Genomic DNA, 6,090 nt, shown 5'->3' with positions numbered 1-6,090 from the left:
GAGGTGGGAAGCCACTGGGACAGTAACTTGCTCGGGATCACCCAAGCTAGCAAGTGACACTAGGCATTCTGTCTCAAAAGCCTACGCTCTACAGTACTACTAGGATAGACACATAGACCAGAACAGGAATGCGATCCTAGAAATAGCCCCATACAAATCTGCCCAAGTGAGTTTTGACAGAGGTATAAGAGCAATTCAGTAGCGGAAGGATAGTCTTTCCAACAAACGGTGCCGGAGCAATTGGACAACCATAGGCAAAAAAAGAAACTTTGACCTAAACGTCCCACCGTATACAAAATAGAACTCAAAATGGATCACTTATGGATGACTTCAAACATAAAGTGCATGACTTAAATGTAAAACATAAAATTATAAAACTCTCAGGAAAAAATAGGAGAACATCTTTGGGACCTGAGGCTAGGCAAAGAATTTTTAGGCTTGATACCAAAAGCACAATTCATAAAAAGAAAAATTGATAGACTGGGCCTCATCAAAATTCAAAACTTCTGCTCTGTGAAAGACCTCTCTTATTCACACACACACACACACACACACACACACACACACACACACAATCAACATTCACAGCAGCTTTGTTTAGAATAGCCCCAAACCGGAAACAACCGAGATGTCCTTCATCAGGTGAATGGTTAAACAAACCGCTACACCCGTGGAATACTACTCAGCAATGAAAAGGAATGACCGGCAACAACTTGGATGAATTTCCAGGGAATTGTGCTGAGTGGGGGGAAAAAAAGCCAATTCCAAAAGGCTGCGTACTATATGATTCCATTTGTATAACATTCTGGAAGTGACACAATTGTAGAGACAGAAGACAGACACATGGCTGCCAGGGGTTAGAAATGAGGGGAGGGAAGTAGGCAAGTGTGGTTCTAAGAGGGCAACACGAGAACTCCTTGTGACGATGGAACAGTTCTGTGCCTTGACTGGGGCTGTGGTATGTGAACCTCCACATGTGACAAAACTGCACAAAACCACGCACACACCCCCCATTAGTTCATGAAAAACTGAAGAAATCTGAAGAAGCTCTGTGGACTGTCTCTACATCAGCTGACTGGTTTTGATAGTGGACTACAGTTACTCAAGATGCCAACATTGGCAGAGGTGGGGTGAAGGATGCACAAGACCTCCCTGCTACCTCCTGTGAATTACTTCAAAATAGAAATTTTGAAACAAACAAACAAAAACCCTAGAAGAGATCTTGAGAGACTGTAAACAAAAACTTGGAGTGTTTGATCAGAAAAGTTTCAGGGACCTCCAGTATGCCAGTTTAAAAACAACAAGAACACCTTATAAGATTTACCAGCATTCATACCTGAAACATCAATGAGAAGATCAGAACTACTATGATCTGATGTTAATAAGGGGGGTATACAAGATGACAGGGAGTCCAACATTCTTATTTTATAGATGGGAAAAATGAGGCTCGGAGACAGGAAGGTAACTTGTCCAAGGCCATATAGCAAAAGAGAATGGTGGAAATAAAAATCCTTTTGGTCCCCAGTTTCAGTGAGGATGATAAGGGGCTCGGTGGGCGCAACAGGCCAAGTGCCTTCATCTCTGTGAGCTTCTCTTCCTGAAACTCTGTAAAATGGCTGGTTATGAGTTTGAGTACCTAGCCCAGTGCCTGGCACATAATTGGTACTCTATAAACTGTAGTTGCCCAAACCCCCTTTTTTTGAGAGAGGGGTCACCATGCCTTAAAAGCCGGGAGAGACTGAGACAAAGGCTGCAGCCACAGCAAGGAGTAACCCTCACCTTCCTTCCAGCCTTCCCTGAGTTCTAGACCTCTAGTAGAGATTGATCCTGGTACTATGCTGGGGGTAGGGCTGAGGGTCACCATGGAGATGACTGGGAAAGGGGGGGACAAGACTTTTAGTTACTATGGTGACAGCCCGAGAAGCGGGATGTGATTTGGAAGAAAGGTTGGGGAGCATGGAGTTCTTTCCACAGACATGGGGAGGGGGCTTTCCGAGTCTCACTTAGGGGTAGTGGAGGTAGGGGAATTGGATAAATGAAGCCTCTCAATCTCCATGGCGACAGATGGGGGAGGAGTGGAGTCACCGAGGGAACGGAGGAGAAGTGAAGCTTTTCTGCTGCTAGAGGGCTACTAGGGGTTCACTTAGACCTACTGAAATGTGTTCAGTGTTCTTCCACGTACCACCTAAATTCATCCCTCACATCACCCTTATGCCTCCATACTCTGGGCAAGGCTGGACAACTATATCTACTCCAGTCCCTCTCCGAGCTACTGTGGAGCTCAGTTAAGACACTGTTTGTCTTAGTTCTTGGGAAATAAGTTTGTTATACAAAGAGGCATGCAGTAGCCCCTGCTTGCCTTCCATGATCCACGAGTGCAGGGGTTTTTGTCTGTCTTGTTCATTCCAGTGCCTTAGAACAGTGTCTTGCATATAGCAGGCATTCAGTAAATACACGGTGAATGAGTTCATCACCTACCTGTTGTTGCTTCTGACTGTTAAGTTTCAATCATGTCAAAATGGCTCAAGCTCACTTAAACATGCTGTCACCATTCAAGACTCAGTTTCGGCATCATCTCCTTTGAGAGTCCTTCTGTGAACCCCCTGGCTAGGCTCCCTTCCTTGGTGTTTCCATCATACCCTCCCTGTGTCACTGTAACAGCACTCACCACATTACACTGAAATCATTTGTTCTCTCTCTCTCTCCTTCACCTTAGCCGTTAGAGCCCTGTGAGCAAAGACTATGCATATTTATATCCCGGCAGCTAGCACGGTGACTGGCACATAATAGGTCCTCAATAAATACTGCGTTGAGCCAGATGCCTCCTTATTGTTTATGCCAAATCTACACTCCCCTGGCTGACTTATACATTCTCCATAACGTAGACCGGCCTACTGATTCAATCTTACTTCCTTTTACTTTTAACACAGACCTTTGACACATTCAAGTCCTCCTTTGTTCTCCCCTCTTCTGCAGTGTAGTGTAGTGGTTAAGAGCTTGAGCTCTGGCATCGGATCTAAATTCAGTGAGGTGGGTTCAAATCCCAGTATAAGCAAACACTACTGGGCCAGTTCTTTAGCTTCTCTGAGTCCCAGTTTCCTCTTCTGTAAAACAAGGTTGTAACAACATCTGTTTGTTCTGGAAGTTGCAAGGATTAACAGAAAATGCACATGAAGTACTTTGCATAGTCACCTGGCAGGAGTGAGCCGTCAGAGAAGGTCAGGTATTATTATTATTGTGGAACATGATTCTCTTAGCAAAGTGCTATAGTGAGGTAAACAAAGACGAGTAAGACACTCCCTGGTCTCAAGGAGCTCTCAGTCTAGTGACAGACAGCTGTGGGCAGAGAAAACCACTGCCCCGTACTGTCTACCATGAGGAGAAGACCAGAGTGCTTAAGAGCTAAGAGGAGGGTGACTCACCTACAGGCAAAAGATCAGGAAATGCTTCCTGAAAGAAGGGATCCTTGAGCTAAGTCATGAGTGATGAATAGACATTTGCCAGACAGGCAAGGGAGAGAGGAACATTCCAGGCAGAAGGCACAGCCCACATCCATGTGTGAAGGCCTAAAAGAGGAGCAGGATAGGTTTGGAAAACAAGGAGGGAGTTTGCTAAAGGTGGAGCTTAAGGTCCACGGAGGAAGAGATCAGAAAGGATCTTTTAAGTCAGGTAGAGTCTGACCTTGGACGTGATGTGGTTTTGAGTAGCATTGGGGTCCAGAGCCGATGGCCAAGACAGAAATCTTGAGCCGTCTTTGGTGAAAAAAGATGATTTTATTAAAGAGCGGGGACAGGATCCATGGGCAGAAAGCTGCTTTGCAAGTGTGAGGGGTGACCGATCATATACTTGAGAGTTGGGGGAGGTAAGGAAAAAGGGAAGTTTCCAAAAGGACTTTCTATCTCAAGTGTTGGTCAATGGGCTGCAGGTCATAAAGAAATGTAATTTTGTTTACATTCTCCTCTGCCTTTGTTTCCCACATCACTCGTGGAGGGGAGGGTGATGTTAGGGCTCCAGCAAATTAAGTTCTGGGTCTCTGAAAGTAAGGCTATCCATAAGAATGCTTTTTTTTCCTTGCGGCACCTGGGTGGCTCAGTTGGTTGAGCGACTGCCTTCGGCTCAGGTCATGATCTTGGAGTCCCGAGTCCCCGGATCGAGTCCCACATCGGGCTCCCTGCTCAGCAGGGAGCCCGCTTCTCCTTCTGAACCTCCCTTCTCTCATGCTCTCTCTCTCTCTCTCATTCTCTCTCTCAAATAAATAAATAAAATCTTAAAAAAAATGCTTTTTCCTTGTATATCACTAAGACAGCAAATTAATGGAGACTTGTCCTGTGGGACTGTGATCTTTATCAGTTAACCATTTGTTTTCCTTTCCCTTAGTTTTAGGGCAGCCAGAAGTGCCCGAGGAATGTCGTAGATATCCCACCCGGAAGTGGGGGGGGGGTTGCGGGATGTCAACTTGTGCTTTGCCCTCCACTTGCCTTTTGCTGCCTCGTCAAAGGGAATGTCTCCCTCAGGGCCAAAGCTATTCCCTCCATTCTTACCAAATCATGAGTTAGTTATCTGTTTACAGGTCTCTTTCTTTGAACTATGGGCCCCTTAAGGGCTCAAACCCTGTTTCTTGTCCTTTGAATTCACAGTGCTTAACGTCCCTGGTAGCACACAAGGAATGTGGAAAGAGGGAAGGAAGGGGCTTCCGCAAGGTCACATAGCCCCTCAGTAGCAGAGGTGGGACTCAACTCCCAGTCTCCAGAGAATTTTTTAGGTACTGAACCACATTCCTAACATTTGGATATGGAAGTAGGAATTGAAATCTTTCATTTAATGCAATCTTCATTGTATTGGAGTTTTTTCTTTCACAGCTTAATAAACTTCTGGCCACTAGTTAGACAAATTCAGATCTCAGAAATACTCCGTGAAGGGGCGCCTGGCTGGCTCAGTTGGTAGAGGTCGTGAGTTCGAGCCCGATGTTGGTCATAGAGGTTACTTAAAAAAACAAACAAACAAACAAAAAAACTCGGTGAAGATAGTTTGAACGCTAAGGATAAAGTAATGATTCCACAAATAATTTTTGGCAAGCTACAGCCTGCTCTTAGCTTTACCCTCTATACAAGTTGATCTCATTTAGTGCTGTTGCTGGCATTTCAGGTACAAATATCTGGAGAGTATTACTCGCTCAGGACAATACAGCAACTGATCCTCTAAAGCAGACTAAAGAAGGTCTAAGCTCCCAAGCACATCAATTCAGTCAGGCAGGAAAAGGTCCACTTTAACATTTCTCTCAGGAATCACACAATTGGTTTTCCAAGATAACAAATCTGTGTTAAGATCCAAACATGACAAATGAACATCCATCATGTCTATCAGGGAGTCACATCACAGAATGCTTGTAAAGTCGTCTCATTTCTGCAGTCATGTACAGATTACTTAAACTGCTTTCTGCTATTCTCCTGGATTCTAGTTTCTCCTCATCCCAACTCACTCTGTAGGCTGTTGCTTGGTTAAGCGCCTTAGCTTGTATGACCCTGGGCAAGTCACCTAACTTCTCATGTCTCGGTTTCTTTATCTGCTAACTCAGGGAGCCGTGCCAGATTAGTGTTTTTTCTACTGTGTTATTTGGAGCCCCTTGGGTCCCTCAGAGATACCTTGGTGCCACCGAGCAGGTTGGGGGAAAGGTGGGCCAGAGGCTGAGTTGGAAGGCCTCTGCATAGCCACCTCAAAAAGCAGCAGCTGTTTTAGAAATTATGGGCCTGTCTCAAATCTGGTTTGGAAAACGAGTTCTGCCATTACAAAAAGTTTAAGTACCATTATGTTTACATGATTTCCAAGGGCCCTTCTGGCTTCCCTAAACTAGGATTTTTTAATGTGAGAAAGTGTTTACACATAGAAATGCAGTAAGCAACTCATTATTACTTTTTTTCTAACCACCTTTTAAGCTGCTATCATCTCAAAGTAGGATGTGACGCAATACTTAACATGACAATTTGAATATGTACTCTGAAGGCAGTTGGCAACTCCCATAAAGGCTGTCATTTTGAAAGCCATAGAAAAAGGGCATACAAAGCTTAGGCGCAAATTCAAATTCTGAGACTA

This window comes from Zalophus californianus, chromosome X (genome assembly GCF_009762305.2).
Source record: "Zalophus californianus isolate mZalCal1 chromosome X, mZalCal1.pri.v2, whole genome shotgun sequence".
In the NCBI taxonomy this organism is placed as follows: Eukaryota; Metazoa; Chordata; class Mammalia; order Carnivora; family Otariidae; genus Zalophus; species Zalophus californianus.
The sequence above is the reverse complement of the archived record's forward strand: the minus strand, read 5'-3'. Positions refer to the sequence as shown.